General features: G+C 35.5%; 1 pseudogene; it reads left to right on the forward strand.

Moving 5' to 3' along the window:
• The first annotated feature begins 12,828 nt into the window (after window positions 1-12,828).
• LOC120178062 lies at window positions 12,829-18,340 on the forward strand (annotated as a pseudogene).
• Window positions 18,341-20,397: the final 2,057 nt, after the last annotated feature.

The raw sequence follows: 20,397 nt of genomic DNA on the forward strand, positions 1-20,397 counted from the left end.
TGACCTTGATATGGAGATGCCATCGACGCAACCATCTGTGCAGTTTCCATTTGACGCAATGGCTTCAAGCTCTAGGGGGAGGCATTCGACTGCGAGCTTTTTCGATCTCAATGTCGATATGCCTTCCGGTTCAAGGGGAAGGCGTGCAAGTAGTAGGTTCTTCGACCTAAATGTGGAGAGCATGGAGGAACCATCATCTCCACCAGAAGAACCGCTTCGTGAGCCTGGTGCGGATGGTGCTGAGACTGGACTATTCATTGACCCAGAATCACCGCAATTCAACTCCGATGATGATGAAGTTTCAGGAAATGTGGCTCAAACTGACCCTCATGCACACATGTATGAAGCTGATTATGGTGCAATGTACGGGCCATAATTTGCGAATATGCCTCATCTCGGTGACTATGGGTATTACTCATCAATAAATAATGGTGAGTTATCTTTAGGCATGGAGTTTTCAAGCAAAGAAGAAGCGATAATGGCTATCAAAAATTACAATATCCGTAATTCTGTTCAGTCCAGAGTAGACCGCTCCACGACCAAAAAATATGTATGTTACTGTGCCCAGCGCGAAAACGGATGCAATTGGATAGTTCGCGTATCGAAGAGGAAGAGGAAAAACAACAGATGTGAACTAACAGTATACAACGGTCCTCACACATGTTGTGCTGGAGGGGTCAACCAAGATCATCCCAACTTGGACTCTGAAGTGATATGACAAGCCATCATGCCCATGGTCAAAGCAAGCTCTCATATAGCTGTTGCAGTGTTGATTTCAGCTATACAATCGCAGTATGGGTACACTGTCTCCTATAAAAAAGCTTGGTTGGCAAAACAAAAGGCCATTGTCAAACTTCATGGCGAATGGGATTCATCTTACAATGAACTTCCAGGTTGGTTTAGGCTGGTGCGAACGTTGAATCCTGGATAATTGTGGACTTCGAAACCTCCTATGCATACCATAATGATCGAGTTCTTCGCGATCGATGCCAATTCTACCGGGTTTTTTGGAGTTACCCACAGTGCGTTAATGCTGTCAAATACTGCAAGCTTGTGGTCCAGATCGACGGGACTTTCTTGTATGGAAAATACAAACAAGTTTTATTATTGGCAGTTGTCCAAGATGGCAATCGCAATATTCTTCCAGTTTCTTTTGCTCTTGTCGAATGAGAAGATATAACTTCTTGGGCTTTTTTCCTTGGAAATTTACGGGCACATGTTATCACGAGGAAAAATATCTGTGTCATTTCAGATCGCGGAGCTGGGATCAAAGCAGCAATTGAGTCTTTGGGTCCAATGTGGCAACCACCCTTTGTCCAACATAGGTATTGTCTTCGACACATTGTCGCAAATTACCATGGAAGGTACAAGAAGAATGATAAGCGTCAATTAATTGTGCGCATGGGTAAGTGAAACTTAGCAAGTTTGTTTTCTTTCGATCGTTTTAATTTTGCAAAGACAACAAGTTAGTAAGTTATATATTTTTTGATCAGGTTACGAACTACTTCCTCGAACGTTTGAATCAATGTTTCAAGAGTTGCAGGCGAAGAACGAGGAAGGATATGATTACATCAGCCTCATCGATAAAGAAATATGGACGAACGCATATGATGGTGGATATCGATATGGACACATGACGACCAACTTGGCAGAGGCAATCAATTTAACCTTAAAGGGTGCACGTCACTTACCAGTAGCGGCTTTGGTAAAGACTATATATTTTTGTTTGGGGGCGCTTTTTACGAAGCTTGGGGGACAAGCTCAAACCTGGATGCAAGGCGGTCATATCTATCACCCTAAATTAGTTGCAGATCTACAGAAAAAAATTGTTGCATCAAATGGAATGTCTGTAACAAGCTTTTCTAGAAGGCATGAAATTTTTCGTGTCACAGAGTTGCCGCGACCTCTTCAAGGGATAGAAGTTGTGTCTTTAAGAGTAAATCTAAGGGACAGAACGTGCGACTATGGGTTTTTTCAAGCTCTAAAGTATCCATGCTCTCATGTGATAGCAGCTTGCTCGCATACATGTCAAGACTATAACCATTTTGTGGATCCCGTATACCTACTATCTGAAGTTTTTAAGGTATACGAATTTGAGTTTCCCCCATAGGTAATGAAGATGACCCTGATGAGGTTCAAGATTGGCTTCCGATTGTACCAAATCCAAGTTTATTGAGGGAGCGTGGTCGTCCAAAATCCAATCGAATTCATTGCGATATGGATATTAGAGAAAGATCTAGACAAGACAGAAGATGTGGCCATTGTAGAAACCCAGGACACACTAGAAAAACATGTCCACTTCTGTTGTCATCAAGTAACAATTGATGAAGAAATGATGTATTTTATTATCAAATAATAATTCTTCTACTTTAATTTGCATTTACTTCAAGTTAATGTCATTTGATAATCACCGATGAAGATTAAAAAAACAAACACAATCATTAAATTTTAACAAACTAATAACAATAAGTATTAAATGGTAAATGATAACCAAATTATAATAACTGATATTAAATGGTAATAAAAAATGAACTTCCAACAAATTTAACAAAATAAAGTAAGTATTAAATGAGAAATAAAAAAAATTACAATTTAACAAAATAAAGTAAATACAAATATAATAAAAAACAAAACTATCGATGCCTGCGAAGCGAATGTGTTCCGCAGGGCGGTGGTTGTCGGTCTCGAGGAGGATTTCTTCGTATCACTGGTTCTGACTCCTCGCTGTCATCATCATCACCATCGTCGTCGTCATCGTCGTCATCTTGCGCAAGTACATGAGGAGCTGATGACGATGAAGCACCTCCGTATAATAAGGACCCTGGAGGTGTATGACTGACTATCCCACCGGCCTGCGAAAACTGGGAAAACTCATAAAACCCACACATCGCTGAGTGTGAAAACTGTACAGGAGGCGGTGTATGTGCTGCGGCCATGGGTGATGAGGCTGAACCCGTCAAATATTCAGTATATGAACCCCATATTAGATCTATAAACATATACCCATAATAGCCTCCAGGAGGGGTCATCTGTGATGGTGGCGGTGGCGGGTTCATAAAACCATGTAAAGGCGGCGGCAGCGGCATCTGGTAATAGAAAGGCGATGGCGGCATCATATATGGCTGCGGTGGCTGCTGGGAAGGTCCTACTTGTGCAGCTGAGGATGAACTGGAAGCACCTACTCTCCGTCTACGAGTCGGGGGATGATGGTGATGTGTCGGTGAACGTCTCTGTCGACGTCGTGGAAATGTCTGCCCTCGTGCATCCTCGGGAAGTAGAAACGGTTTCCCGTTACTGTTGAACCACTCATAATAATCCTCAGCATACATCAAGAAGTCAGTAAAAATGGGCTCTCTACGTGGAAGGCACCGATGTCGATCCTCCCACAACACGAACCACTCATGATGCCTCACCAGCCAATCTGTATCTGTCTTGCCGCGTCTATTTAAGTTATGCAACTCGTCCATATTGCGAGGTCCTTCTGGAATTGGTTGAAAACAACCAAACTGCCAGAGCACGCGATCAGAGGAGTGCCACTCGACGGTCGCATAACAGATCAGAGGGACCATCGCCATCCAAACATCTAATGGACCCCTCAACTCAGGTGGGATCACCGCCCTCACATCATCAGTAGAATATGGCACCCATTCAAACTAAAATAAATAATATATAATTTTTATCAAAATAATAATCTAATTATATAACTATAATCTAAAATCGATTTTTAAACATTAAAATTCATACATGTGTGCCAGCCTTCTGATCGATTAGCACCCTAATCTTTTCTAAATCATCAGGTAGTTCCTGATGATTTTTCCTATCAGTAGACCACCTATTCAAGGAAAAATATTTGTTATACGCTGTATAAAATTATTAATATACAAAATCAGTTTTATAATTACCTCAGAAGTAGTGGAAATACGAATAGGTTCTTCACAACGGGACATAAAAAGAGCAATCGATACCATGCCCAAGACTGCAGCAGCAGGAGACATCCGCCGATAGCATTACGCCTGTAGTCAGTGGCTCTACACATCTCCCTGTACAACAAAGCCAAAACTGTCGAGCCCCAACTGAATGATCCAGCGAGACGAAAGTCGCTAAGATGTCACAACCACATGCAGTGAACTAGGTTGCGCGATTTGTCCGGCATCAGCAACCCTTCTATCAGCTGCAGTATGCATGCCCGTGCATACATCATAACCTCATCCTCAGAGGCGTCTGCGCTCAACTCCCGAAAATTGGCATCTAACCAATTTAACGGTATCCTACCTCCGATAAAATTTTCCGGGGCACGTCCTAGACTATCCCGACACAAAGCAGTCCAAGAACCAGAAGCTATCCCCGATATCACATCTCCATCCACCGAAAGCCCCAGGTGCATAGAAACATCCTCAAGCGTGATCGTGCACTCTCCGCACGGAAGATGGAATGTGTGGGTCTTTGGCCTCCACCGCTATACTAAGGCAGAAATCAGGTCTGACTCTATCTTACAGTGACCCTGATATCTACCTATATAACCGAATCTAGCCTCTACTAAATACGACAAGACACGGCTGGGTATCACTAACTTAAGATTCCTAATAAAAGGATCTAATACACGGTCATTCTCCTAAAAATAAATAATTACAAAAATTAATTCTTAATCTAATAATCATGCATTAAATGAATCAACTAATTATTAATAATAATTTAAATTAAATTAAAACGTTAAAATGTTACCGTATCAGCAAAGTGTCGAGATATTTAATTATTAATATAATAATCATGCATTAAATAAATAACTAAATATTACTAATAATTTAAATTAAATTAAAACGTTAAAATGTTACCGTATCAGCAAAGTGTAGAGATATATGATTTTCATCCGAGCGAAGTAGACTACCTTCCATTATATATCTGCAAAAGAATTATATTAGTAAAATATTAAATAAAGTAAAAACATAATAGTAAAAATATTATAAAATATACCTTAAAAAGAGAGTATTTGAGAGAAATTTAGAGAATTTGAGAGAATTTGGTGTGATAAAAGTGATTGAGGATGGGGGTATTTATAGGGAGGATGGGGGAGGGGAGGGGTCGATAATTAGGGGTATAGCGCGCCCCCTACATCGCGCTATACCCCACGTGTCAGATATACAGGTATAGCACGCTGCAGGGGCCGCGCTATACCCACGTGGCGCCAGCTCACCGTATAGCGCGGTGCAAGGGGTGCACTATACCCCATGTGGCGCCAAATCATCGTATAGCGTGGTGCAGGGGGCACGCTTTACTGCTATGGGTGTTAGATCGGGAAATATAGTCTGACCGGTTTTAGATCGGTAATATTACCGGTCACCAGTGATATATCGAAAAAATCGCTCATAGATTGGTCCTTTTTATCTTTTTTTAAGCAAAAGGTCGGTGTTGTCCCTTTAATAAACATAATTTAGCATTATTGTCCTTGTTTTTTCTATTAATTTTATTCTTAAAGTTGTCTATGGTGTTTATCGTAGTTCTCAAAGTTCGTTTTGACTAACAAAATTATTAATCTTATACATTTTTCAACACTTTTAAATTTCTAGATTACCCAAATATTATTGATGTGGTTTGATGACTATGACGTAACATTTAATGAAATAAATAATAAAATATTTAATAAATACAACTGTTATAAAAAAACTCTAAAAATTTAATTTAATTCTTTAATCTTACTGAAATAAATAACAAAATTTTGAGAATTTATTTTAACGATTGTGTTAAATAAATATGTTAATCTAATCTCTTAATTCAAAGACATGGAAGACTCACATTTATGCTAGTAAAAAACAGTCAACGAATTTCAAGGGCTACAATGAACACCATAAACAATTACGAGGGCTAAATTGATGGGAAAAAAAGATAGGAGCGAAAATGATAAATTAAGTTTACTACAAAGGCAACAATAACATATCATTTCAAAATATTCAAAATATAAAAAAAAATCAATCTTTTCCAAAGGGATTGATCAATTTTATATTTTTCACAAGAGATAGATCATTTCAGTAAAAAAAATATTTAAAATATAATTTTTTTTAAATTTAAAACTTATTTTAAAAATTATTTGAATTTTAAATATTTGACACATTCAAATAAATTCATAATCATTTTTATTAGTATTTATTATATCAAAATATAAATTTAATTATTTATATTCGCTATTTTTAAAAGTAAATATTAAAATATTTTTATTTTTATTGAATTAAATAATATTTTTATAAAAATTATTAGTCAATACAAATAAAGACTTCCTTCTTCTCTTTACAAGCAAGTGAGAAAGGCAAGAAGTGTGGGTCTTTCTCTTGCAACTAGTCAATACTATTTTTGTATTGATTTTTATTCTTTTAAGAAGGAATAAAAGTAGAAATTTAAGGTTTTTTTTATTGATAAATGAGAAAGAAACAAAGTAGAAATTTAAGTTTTTTAATTAATTTTCAAGTTAGTTGCATCATACGTTATTAAATTATGATTTTTATTTTAAATTATTTTTTTAAATTTTTAAATATTTTATTTCATCTCTATTGGGTGACTCATCTACCAAAAATTAGGCGTGCAACAAGAATCGGTTCAGATTAGTTAAGGCGAAACCTTGGAACCGGGAGGGCAAAAAATATATACATTATTTCATCGTCAAACTATTTAAACATTTCAAATTTTATTTATTAATTGATTAATTTGAATCGAATATTATAGAGATAAAAATGATCCTACCAACTCGATTTGTTCTATTTATAAATACAAAAATTGGAACCTTACCCTATTTAAAAAATTTAATGCATCATTTGATTAAATCAAATGATTACTGGTGTCTTAAATTTCTCATTGAAAGCTGAGTTGGATAAAAGAAAATACTTATATTAAATTAGGGTCGAATATCTTAAATTCATGTGAATGAATATGCAAATCAGTCATCTTAAATATATTATTTAACAGTAAAATAAAGGTGTTAATTTATTTAAATATATTATTTAAATTGGCTTAAACTAACATGTGGACCATGAATCAACTATTCTAAGTATATTATTTTTTGTCATTATGATAATTTATTTAAATAATTTTAATATTTTAAGTATATAAATTTAGAAGTCGAATTATTATAAAAAAATTATCCGTAGTATGAATTGAATTAAGATATGGAATAAAATTAAGAGCCTTGACTGTAGGATATTGTTTGGTTGAGTCTTCTGAGGATTGAAAATTATAAAATGATCTTTCGACCATAAGATGTTTTTTGTTTAGTCTCGACTATAACAAGTTACAAAATGGTAATTTGAATATTCATATATTCCAAATTTACCATTTCTGTTAAAAATTAACGGTCGTCTAAGCCGAAAGTTAACATGTTGACTGCGACATAATAAAATTTGATCTCAAAATTGTTTCGAAAATATAGTCATTTGGGATTATAAGATCATATTTTTATCATACCTCAGTCAACGAGTTAACGTCCAACTCAAACTACTGTTATTTTTAACAGAAAAAAGACGAGTTTAGAAAATATGAATACTCCAATGACGACTTTATAGCTTTTAATAGCGGGAAGACTCAACAAAACAACACAATATAGTTAGATGATCATTTTGTAGCTTTCAATAATTAGAGGACTCGAGAAAATAGTACTTATAGTTGAATCATCTATGTATTTTACCGTAAAACTAAGATGTTAAAATACTTAAAGCAAGTAAAATACGGACACGTTTTTCTTTTTGGTGTAATGATAAAATTATCCTTAATATTTGTATGTTTTATCTTTATCCTTTAACATTTTAGCCTGTAACATTTTAATTTTAGAAGGCATAACTCGTCATTTTAATTTTTTATTTTAAATAATTTGGGGTAAGTATATGATAATATCTGTTTAAAGATAACTCTTAACTTTTCGATATTAATCGCTTACACCTCTGACATATATGATATTTGAACTCGGGTCTTCAAAGAATAATAATAATAATTCATTTACCAGAGGCCACTTTGGTTCGTGCTTGTCATTTTAATTTTAGATAGCGTAACTGATCACTCCTAATTTCAAACTGGAATTACGGGTTTTCTTTTTCTTTTTTCAAGTAGGTATAATATTAATATTAGTCTCTTAACATTGATTAAAATAGTTATTTTGATTCTTTTTTTTAAGTATTTCAATCATCAACGTTTTATTTTGAGATAAAAAAATCACTCTATATATAAAAATAGTCGATTAACAAATTATTAACATTTTGAAATAAATGTTTTTTACCATAAAATAAAATGGTAAGGGTTAAAATGTTCTAAAAAAAGATAAGAGCTAAAGTAATTATTCGGTAAAACTTAAGGTATTTTTTGCCCTAAAATAAAATATTAAAGATCAAGATGTTTAAAAAAAGAAGAATAAGGACTAATCTTATTCAATATTGAATAAATACCAATAGCTTTCGTGTACCCCAAGCTATCGACCTAATGATAGCAATGAGTCGGGTTTTTGGTCAACCCAACTAAACCCGAAAATATGCATCCACCACCCAAAGTTGACCCGACCTGAAAAATACATACACTGTACCTGACTCTGACCCGACCCGATATAAAATAATGACTTAATTTAAAAAAATAATTTTTTAAGGAAATTACATTATTATTCTCGAATCAGGGCGGATAGGAGTTTTTTCACCCTCCACCCCTTAAAAAGCCCGAGATGATATGACCATACCCGAGCCCATTTTTTTAAAAGATTGACCCTATCGAATTGGGTCGGAAACAGTCGGATTTGGGTTAAATTGCGATCTTTATATCGACCACTAGAGTCTCTTAGTACACCACAAGCATTCAGGCCCGTTGTACGTTTTCGTGCTCCCTCAGAATTAAGCTTACACCACCCAGTCGGCGGTGGTTTCCAACCTATCCGGCGCTTAGCAGCCCCCTGTCGACCCAAACCGCCGGCTGCATGAGCTATCATAGCATGTGTTTGCTTCCAGTTGTAGCTTCGTATTCTTTTGTAGCACACTTTACACCTTGTCCATAATTTCAACAATTTAGAGGACCATGGCCCCTAGCCCCCATGGATTTGCGCATGCTTTAAGGTAAAATATGTGGATCGAAATTCAAATATATATACTTATCTCTTGAAAATCTATATTTTGCTTGTTAAAAAACATTTTAATTTTTTTTTCATCAAGACAAATGGATCATATAATATGTAAAAAGAAGCATGATTTAAAAATGAGAAAATAACTTGAGTGACCGAAAATACCTTATAATATACGATTTAACCAAATTTTTTTTATTTGCAAAAATAACCAACGAATTCGCAACGCGATTTTAAATTCGCTACACGAACTCCAATTTCGCAACACAGTTTCCAAATTCGCAACACGAATTTAACAATTTTGCAACACAAATTTCTTTTTCGCAACGCGATTTTTAAATTCACAACACAATAGTCCTTTTCGCAACAAGATTTTATAATTCGCAAAGCGCGTTTTAATTTTGCAACGAGAATTTTATTTTCGCAACTCGATTTTCGAATTCGAAACACGAATATTAATTTTGTAACACAAATGTGAATAATATATCCCGTAAATCGCAACTCATAACCTAAACCCCTAAATCACAACTCAGTCTCATCTCCATCTCTCACTCTCTACGGCGACATACATCCCCATCTTCGACGACATCCGTCCCCATATCCAACGACCTCCCTCCATCTCCGGCGACCCCCTCCATCTTCATCTCTCACAACCACCCTCTCACAACCATTCACGGCCACAAATAAAAAATCAACAACCGATGGTTAGTTTTTTTTAATTATTTTTATTTTGAAATTTTTGTATTATTATTAGATAATTAATCATTTTCATATTTAAATTGATGTTAAATTTACTCGTAATTTCAATATATAGATTAACCATTTCACTTAGATTACTTAGTAAATTCATTCGGTTGCTGCCAATACTGCTAAACAGTTTAATCTTTTACCCTGTGAAGTTAGTATTTGTCTTTTGGTTGAAGTAATGCAATTTATTCAAGTTTCAATTTGCAGAAGAATAATAGTTTATTCTTGAAACTTAAATTCACAACACGAAAATGAAATTCGCAACGCGAAAATGAAATTCGCAATGCGAAAACAAAAATCGCCACACGAAAAATAAATTCGAGTTGCGAATTCAAAATTCGTATTGCGAATTTCATTTTCGAGTTGCGATTTTCGTTTTACGAATTTCATTTTCATGTTGTGAATTTCATTTTCGTGTTGCGATTTTCGTGTTGCGAATTTAAGTTTCAAGAATAAACTACTATTCTTCTCCAAATTGAAACTTGAATGAATTGCATCACTTCAACCAAAAAACAAAGACAAATACTAACTTCACAGTGTTGCGAATTTAAGTTTCAAGAATAAACTACTACTCTTCTAGAATGTTGTCCTTGAACATGCGCTAAACCTATATGTTGTTTTTTTAAATGTTTATATAAGTGCTTACTTCTGGAATGTTATATGATGCATTTTGTGAACTATGATAGAATAATGACTTGGGTGAATACCGGGCTAGTTTGAAACATATTTGGCTATATTTTCCATGTTTAATATCATGTCTGTTTATTGTGTATAATTTGTAGTTTTTGGTATATTATTATATCTAACTTAGTATTTTTATTGTTTTTGTTAGGAATTTTTTCAACTGCATTGACTTTAAGGAATAAATTAAGCCTAGCTACTACAATTGCGTTGACACTTACACCTGTCCAAAGAAATTTGTTTGAGAATACTTGTTTTGGGCCATGGCTGAAAGTACAACATCCAAGTGGAGATGTTTTGTTGACTCATTTGTTTCTATAGACCATGACGAACGATCTACCCGAGGGAATACAACGTGACGATGAGGAGATATGATTTCATTTTCCACCGGCGTATACTCGTTTTGGGCGGGAGGAGTTTTGCTTGGTCACTGGTCTACGTTTCAGACAACACGATGAATCAGGTCCATACACTAGTCATATCACAACCCCATCATGGTTATTTCAGGTTTTTACTGACCTGACAAATGTGAAGGCCACTTTACACGTCAACGATTTGATAAGATTACTTATTAAAGATGGTTTTACTCAGATTGATGACCTTGATGTTGTCCGAGTATGCCTTTTGTTACTTTTGTATGTCGATTTTTTAGCCAAAGATGGCATACAACCTATTTTTAAGGATTTAATATTATTGGTAGATGACCTAGATGCATGGAATGTGTTTCAGTGAGGTTCATATATATGGAAAGCTACTTGGAAAAAATTATCGTTTGCCTTTGAGGACCGGCGTAGTTTGCGTGGGCATGGTTCCAAATACACTTTGGTAGGCTTTATTTGAGCCTTTAAGGTAAGAATTTCTATATAATGTTTCCAAAATTAATTATTTAACAATTACTAAAATTAATGTTTGTGTATTATATTGTAGATTTGGATATTTGAGGCATTTCCCAACATGCGTACTTATGCCATCAAGAATTCAAATGATATTCCTAAGGCTATTACTTTGAAGATGATCCGGCTGTTGGATTGGGAAGAGTTACTACCATATATGATGATCAATGATGTAAGTTAACACAAATATTATCATATATAAACAAGTTATTACTAGAAGATGTTTGACATTGTTTAGGCTTTTATATTGTTAGGAGACAAACTATCCATTACAGACATTGAGACCCATAGAGGCTGAGGTTGTCACTAATTGGTGGCAAGCTAGTAGGTGTTTTTTATGGGACGGATGATGAGCACCCCCCACTTTTTCATCGAGTCGATTCTCTACTTCGACATCGAGATCCATCACCTGATCGAGCCGATTATACACCTCGACACTGAGAGCCATCAGCTCTAGCCGACTCTATACCTCGACACTGAGATCCATCACCTATTCTATCATATCATCGAGTATCTTCTCCACCATCACCTCATGATAGGCGACCAGCAAAGATGCCACGATATTTATCTTCCCGTTCTCCACCTCCACGAGATGAGTTAGGTGCTTTACGTGATGAGGTCAATACTTTACGTGATGAGGTCGGTGCTTTACGTGATAACAATGGTGCATGGCGTGATGAGGTAGGGTCTTTAATTGGTGATGTAGCTGCTTTACGTGGTGAAGTAGCTGCTTTACGTGATGAGGTCGGTGCTCTACGTGAGATTGTTTCATCGTTGAAGAATGAGGTTCATACTATGCGCAAGGAGGTATGTTTGTTTAATTTTATAAGAAATACTATACTAAAAATGCAAATAACTTTTTTCAACATTTTTTATTTATTTATTTACTGATGTATGTATTAATTTATTTTTAGAGGCCCGATGAGGTATGTGCTTTACGTCAAGTTTTTCTTACACGATGGGGTTCACGCATTAGACATCGTGGACCTGTCATTACGTCTCCTTTCACCCCAATAGTTCCGAGACTGCGTAAGAAGAAGCTTGATCCACCTACCATTGTTCAGGATCCACCTCCTATTGTTCAGGATTCACCTCTCATCGTTCAAGATGCCCCTCCTATCATTTAGGATCCACCTCCCATCGTTCAAGATCCACATTCCATACCATGTAGACATATTGGTAAACCCCCTCTTGTATCCGGTATGATGGATCCGATATGGCTTTCGTATCAGTTACCTGCCAGTATCATTCCTTAGCATGAGATATACACACTACCAGAGACAGTTAAGGATAATACCGTTTGGGCTAAGACCGCAGTTGATTTTTATCTACATGAGCGGAGCAAGTGGTGCTTCACCGACATATACAAAATCGACAATACACATTTGTGTCTTGAGCGGTCTTGGTGGGGTGTTTTATTAAGGATTGAAGATAATGGCTTATTTCGAATGGGGGGTAAGTATTATATTCTTTTTATATTGATTTTGATTATTTTTTAATTTATTAAATTCACTAATATATGTATTTTTTTTATAAAACAGCATATTAATGCATGGGTAACACGACTTCTGATTTTAAGGAGATTGAAGAAACTCAAAAAGACGCGATGGACTATTATACCTTCGTTTTTTCATGCAACTCACTTGCAGGATCAGAGAGACGCTTCATATGCGTTAGGTAATGACAAAGCTATCCTTTATCTTGCGTGGTGGGAGGTCGATAATGTTAGTATTTATTTTTTCATATTTAAATGTGTTCATAAAATTTATTTGATGTGCGCAGTTGAAGTATTATTTATTATATTGCAAGTGTTTATCCCTGTTATAGAACATCATCATTGGTTTCTCGTCGAGCTTCAGCTCCCATCACTGAAGACGATAGTATATGACAGCATGTTGAATTACATACCATTGTCTAATTTGAAAGATATTATTTGTAGGGGATGGAGCGATCTTTTGTTTAAATACTTGGATGTGATAGCTTATTGGACTAATTCAGGAAACGAGAAGACAAATAAGCTAAAAGTTACAATGATGAGAGACGAGACAACGCCACAACAAGCGTCAATAGCCGGATGGGATTATGGTCTGCTCGTATGCATGTGCTTAGAACGTATGACGGGAGGAGGCAAACAGTTTCTACCTCCGACAGATAGAGATAGAGGTGTAACAGGGTTGTGGTTTTGGCATTTTATGGCTAGAGATATATAAGTGAGACGTTGCCTACTTGCAAATAATGGTTGATATGCGATAGTATGACCATGTGAGAATTTCCTTTCGCTTGTCTATATGACTCTGAACTGTGATTAGAATGTACATGATTTTATTTTTTATCTTTTCTCACTTGTGAGTTTTATGCATAGGTTTGAAGCCGAGAAATATTGATATGCTTACAACCTCACCGGGTGCTGAAAGTGTGCATAAACAACCTTTTGTTATTGGTAAGTTTGAACAAGGGTTGTTAACCTGTTACTCTTTGTTTTAGATGAAATATTGATCAAAAGTAGTTTGAAAATGTTTGGTTAAGTACCTAGAATTCAATAATTTCAGCTCATATTTGTTGGTTTTGGATGTGTAGAAATTCTCATGGCCATAACGTTTCTGCAGGTTAATCCTTCAGATGTTATAATTTTGGAAGGGATTCTCATTTTTCATGACCCTCGTGTCAGAGAGTTGATGAACATGAAAATATTTGTTGATACAGGTTAAATAATGAAATTTATCTCAGTTCATTGGCTGATCATATCTATTTGCAAGTTACATATATTTAGCATGAAATCTTATTTTTAATGATTGTCAACCTAAATTTTGTTTTTTTGTTTAATTGATTTGTTTAATTTCAATCTGCATTAAGTTGAAAGGCAAAAAGACATGTTGAAGGCAAACTACATTTAAGAAAATCAAATTCGCAACGCGAAAATGAAATTCGCAATTCAATAATCAAATTTGTATCACGAAAATCGCAACTCGAAAATCGAATTCGTAACGCGAAAATGAAAATGAACCGAGCATTCATGTCAGTCATAATTTCATGTCCCCGATATAGACTGTCATTCAAATACATTAACCCAGTTGTAACTTCATCCTCATTATCATCAACAACATCTTCCTCGGCAACGGCTGTTTCATCATCAAAATCTGGGTATTGAGTAATATCAAAATCATTCTTGTAATAACTATGGTATGTTTTTTCTTCTTTACTTTTACCCCAAATCTGATCTGAAACATCATCAAAATCCGAGTATTGACCAAGATTCAAGTCCGGGTATTGACCAATATCAAATTTCAAATACTGACTAGTACTTACATTTTTATCTGTTGGCTCATCATCGTCTAACTGGTCAATACGAAAATCAAAATTTGGTGCTAAAAGATTATTAGGATTTGAATTAGGGAAAAGTTGTGGATTTTGAGATTGTGTTTGATATTGTGTTTGGTATTGGAAATGTGGTGAAACAAAATTTTCTTGGTGATGAAATTGTGCTGGAACCATGAAATTTTGAGGTTGATAACAACGTTGTACATTGTGAACACCATAAACTGGGGCTGAAGAACTTAGTTTATTACTACCCGTTACGGACCCAACTTCACTACTTCTAGGTTCAACAACATACAATGTAACACCATCTTACGAAATACTAATGTAAGCAATGAATCGTTCAACATCTTCATTGTCGGTTAACAAATAAACTTTACATTTTTCTGATAAGATAGTCTAAATCTACTTAGAGGCTCTAAACTTAATTTCTTTGAAACACCTAACATTAGAGTTGCATAAGTTAAATTTTTTAACGATAGTTTTAGTTGAAGATTAATGGGTAAAGGCATATATTGTAAAACACCATTAACATTCTCTCATGACCCTCCATAACACAAATCTATCCAAACATGATCAACATTAGATGATTTCATTCTACAAATTGTAAATTAATTTACTAAACAAACGAGCTATAAACTAGATATCATCACTAACTTAGAGAAAAATATACCTTTATTAAGTTGATACTTGATAATTTGGGAGAGAAATCATTGATAAATTATATAGAAATAAAATTATGTAAAAAAAATTAGAGATGGGGAAGGATGTCGTCGGATATAGGAACAGATGTCGCCGGAGAAAGTGAGAAATGGAGATGGACTGAGTTGTGATTTAGGGATTTAGGTTATGAGTTGATGCTACTGCGTAGTTTATATACCCAAAACTCGTATTGCGAAATTAAAATTCATATTGCGAATTCAAAAATCGAGTTGCGAAAAATAAAATTCGCGTTGCGAAATTGAAACGTGCTTTGCGAATTATAAAATCTTGTTGCGAAAACGAATCTTGTGTTGCGAATTTAAAATTGCGTTGCGAAAAAGAAATTTGTGTTGCGAAATTGTCAAATTTGAGTTGCGAATTTGACTTCTGTGTTGTGAATTCCAAATTTGTGTTGCGAATTTGGAAACTGTGTTGCGAAATTGGAGTTCGTGTTGCGAATTCGTTGGTTATTATTTTAAATCCAAAAAAATTGATTAAAATCGTATATTATAAGACATTTTTTGTCACTCAAGTTATTTTCTCTTTAAAATTTTATTTTCATATTTTAAAATATATTTCATGTTAGATTTGAATTAAAATTCAATAATGAAGATGACAAATAGGATCTAACTAGAACGTTTTGAAGTTTAGGCTCAATTTAAAATTTAAATCGTAGTTTTAGGACTTAGAAAGTAATTAACCCTATTTTAAAAAGGGCAAATGAGAGAATGTTGTATCTCACCGTCCTTAAATAGCGTGTAACCAACGTTCCAATCAAAAGCCGTCTTCTTCCGTGCATCTTTTGATGTGTGACTAACAAGCGCCATCGCTGAATGTAGAAACAAAACAAAACTCAGCCGCCCAAGTAGGCTTTGACTAAAATGGACCATTTTCACTCCTCCTGCAACTTAATCGTCCCTTTCCTTTTTCACGTACAAAATCCAAAACCCAGACCCCAAAATCGATCAAATCCAACACAAAAAACACTCATATCAATCTAGCTCATCGGTTTACAGCTTTCGTCTCTCGTTTTCATATCAGCCATTTCCTTGTGCTTTGCTGCTTCGTGTCCAATGGATCTCAATTACGTTACGAGAATCCCATGGAACTCATCCGTTTGCCGTGGTTTCCACCCGCTTAACTCGACACCCAAAGCCGAAATCTCGAAGCAAAACTGCTGTGTTACTCTATTATCAGTCTTCGGCATTGGACTCGCCAAACATCTCAAAGAAACGACCCTTTTTCAGCTCCCGGAATTACTTACTTCCGATACCTGTCTCCGAGATTTCCAGTCGAAGCTCGACGCTCTTTCTCTCCCCGGTAATGTCGCGTCCCTTTGTTTCGACCCGGTTCAGTTCGTGATTTCGCCTCATCGTTGCGCCAACATTCAAACCACTCGAGATTGGGTCGGTAAGTTAGGGGAATCGACGGCGCTTAACCAGGGTTGCAAGGCCGATCTCAGCGATCTCACCGCTTGTGATACTTGTCTCCGTGCTGGGAACGAGGTTCATTCTACGTTGGTCTCGATTGATGGTAATAGATCTCACGGTACTGATTATTTCGATTTCATTGTTCTTTACGCTGCTGGGATTGTTAATGAATTTGGACCCGAAAGTAATGGCGTTGTTGGTTGTGCTTTTGCTTTAACTTTGAATGAAAAATCTGGTTCGAGTAATAGACATTCGGCTCTTGTTTTGGATTAACTAGTGCTGCTGCTGTTTTTGTTAGTTCTCTGGGTTTATACTTTTGGCATGAAAAAAGTTTTGGAAAGAAAATAAACCATAGCTCTGGTCGTAATTTTGCTGATCTTGAGGAGCAAGGGTCTAGGCCAAGGTTAAGGCCTAATACAGGTTCGATCTGGTTCAAACTCGATGATCTAGAGAAGGCTACCGATCATTTTTCGGAGAAGAATATCGTCGGGAAAGGTGGTTTCGGTTTCGTTTTCAAAGGGAATTTACCGGATGGGACGGAGGTCGCCGTTAAGAGGGTATTGGAATCGGAGTTCCAAGGTGACCAAGAGTTCTGCAACGAGGTAGAGATTATTAGTAACTTGAAGCATAGGAATGTTGTGTCACTCAGAGGCTGTTGTATGATCGATGGTGATGAAACTGAAAGCTGTGATGATAAGAAAGGGAATCAGAGATATCTTGTGTACGATTATATGCCGAACGGGAACCTCGATGACCATTTGTTCGTGTCAAAACCGGGGAGTAAACCGTTGAGTTGGCCTCAGAGGAAGAGCATAATCTTGGATGTGGCAAAGGGGTTGGCTTATTTGCATTATGGAGTGAAGCCTGCGATATATCATAGAGATATTAAGGCCACGAATATATTGCTCGACGCTGATATGAGAGCGAGAGTGTCGGATTTCGGGTTGGCGAAGCAGAGTAGGGAAGGTCAGTCTCACCTCACTACTAGAGTGGCCGGGACTCATGGATACTTAGCCCCTGAATACGCTCTTTACGGGCAGCTAACCGAGAAGAGCGATGTTTACAGTTTCGGTGTTGTAGTTTTGGAGATAATGTGTGGGAGAAAAGCTCTAGATCTGTCTTCATCGAACTCTCCACGACTGTTCTCGATAACTAATTGGGCTTGGTCGTTGATGAAGGCCGGAAAAGTCGATGACGCTTTGGATCGTTCATTGATCGACGGTGAGGATTCCGTGAATTCTAATCCAATGGCTATAATGGAGAGATTTCTGCAGGTTGGGATTTTGTGTGCTCATGTTATGGTCGCTTTAAGGCCTACCATTTCGAATGCGCTGAAAATGTTAGAAGGTGATATCGAATTGCCCCCGATTCCCGATCGACCGATGTCTCTCGCTCACCCTTCGATTTACGGTAATGGTGGTGCTTTCAGCATCTCACCTGCATTGAGTGGGCTGCAACTGCAAAAAGGAGACATGCTCAGGTGATAAATCCATTGAAATTGATCAGCCAGCTGAAGATTTCAGACTCTTTTTCTATAGGAAAACAACGAATCGTGATCAAACTTCCGGCATGATCATGAAAAACCGGAGTTGCAACAACGATTTCGCTTCGCTTCCGATACGCATACCGAATCTATGTCGCAAGTATTGTCTTGAAAAACCATTGATGGACTGGTATGTACTCTGCAGGTTCAAGGTTTCAAGCAATAACAATTTTCTATATAATAATTGTAAATTCAATTAATGGTTGAATTGTTGTAAATATCGATATAAAATAACTTATTAAAGTTTATAAAACTCATTTAATTTTATATTGATCGATCTAATTTGGATCGTATATAATTTTTTGAAACTGAATTTTAATTTATTTAATCCGAGTTACAAATATGAATGATCAACGTCAATCGTAAATACAAACTAATTTATCTCAGTGGTTAAAGTGATCGTTATTATTTCTAAAAGTTACGAGTTCAAACACTAGCAACTACAACAACAGGGTGATTTAGTGTTTATGGTGAGAATATTTAAACATATACTACTTTTGTAATCGCTTTAACTTTAAAAAAATAAATCTTTTGATAATTTCAATCGTTTAAATTTTAAAATTTCATTTGAAAACTTGTAACACGACACTAATTAATCTAAAAAAAATTATTAATTTTTTAATCAGCATTAATTAAAAGAGTGAATTTTAACTTTAAGGGTAAATTATGCGATTAGAACCTAAAATATTAGTTTTAGTCTGTTTTAGTACCTAAACTTTTATATTTTTTTCAAAATCATACTTAAAGTTTAGTTTTTGTTTCATCTTAGTGCCCATGCTCAAAATTTAAAGTTAAGTTTTGAAAAAAAATAAAAGTTTAGATACTAAACACGTTAAGTTTTTAACAGTGGAGTACTAAAATGTAACAAAAACTAAACATTAGGTATAATTTTAAAAAATGTTAGTTTTAGTGCTAAAACAGATCTAAACTAATAGTTTAGGTACTATATGTGTAGTTTACCCAAAATTTAAATACTTCAGTGTTTTCGAAAGAAATTGAAAACTTTATACCTTTAAACCAAAATTAATTAATATTTAGGAACACACGTTTCTTACTTACCGAAGCCAACATTTATTTTGTTATAAATGAGATAATTTTGAAAGTTATGCGCAACTTATAATCAATTCTCAAACTATGACCTATTCCAATTTGGTCCCTAAACTTTAAAGCATTCTATATCAATCCCCAAACAATCAATACCACTCTATTTTGATCCTTCTGCTACCGTGACATTAACTCTACAGGTTTTTTAAAGTCTTGAGAATCGAGCCACTGACCTTCTAAAAAATTAATTTGTTTTCGAATGTCATGAGAATTGAATATGTGACCTTCTAAAATAAATTCAATTTATTTTTTAACGTCTTTAGAATTTTTTTTTTTGAGAAAATAACCTCAGTGACCAAAAATACCTTATAATATACGATTTTAATCAAATTTTTTTGGATTTGCCAAAATGACCAACTAAATCGCAATGCGATCTATAATTCGCAACACGATCTCCGGTATCGCAAATCAGTTTCCAGATTCGCAATGCGATTTTGGACTATCGCAATGCGAACTTGGACTATCGCAATGCGAACTTGGACTATCGTAATGCGAATATGTAAATCGCAATGCGATAGTTTGCGATAGTCCAAAATCGCATTGCGATAGTCCAAAATCGCAACGACTGGTGATATTGCATTTGTTTTTTAAGAATTTTCTCTAAAAAGATAGTATTCGCGCGGACAACACGTATTACCACGACCCGACCCGAGACGGACGGACGACGGCGCGCGAGAGTTCCCCTTGTTCTCTATCACTCAACAAGGAAGTGGGAAAGCCAAGCCTTAAATACCATTCTCAATAATATTTCCAATACTATGTGGGATTGAGTATTACCAACACTTGTTCCCAATACTATGTGGGATTGAGCCTTAAATAGTGATATTATTTTTTGAATGTTTTGCTTAAAATTGCAATAATCGCGATTGATTGTAGATTGACATTTAATTATGACATATTTAATCGTAT

Source organism: Hibiscus syriacus, unplaced genomic scaffold, assembly GCF_006381635.1.
Source record: "Hibiscus syriacus cultivar Baekdansim isolate YM2019G1 unplaced genomic scaffold, ASM638163v2 tig00112343_pilon, whole genome shotgun sequence".
Classification (NCBI taxonomy): Eukaryota; Viridiplantae; Streptophyta; class Magnoliopsida; order Malvales; family Malvaceae; genus Hibiscus; species Hibiscus syriacus.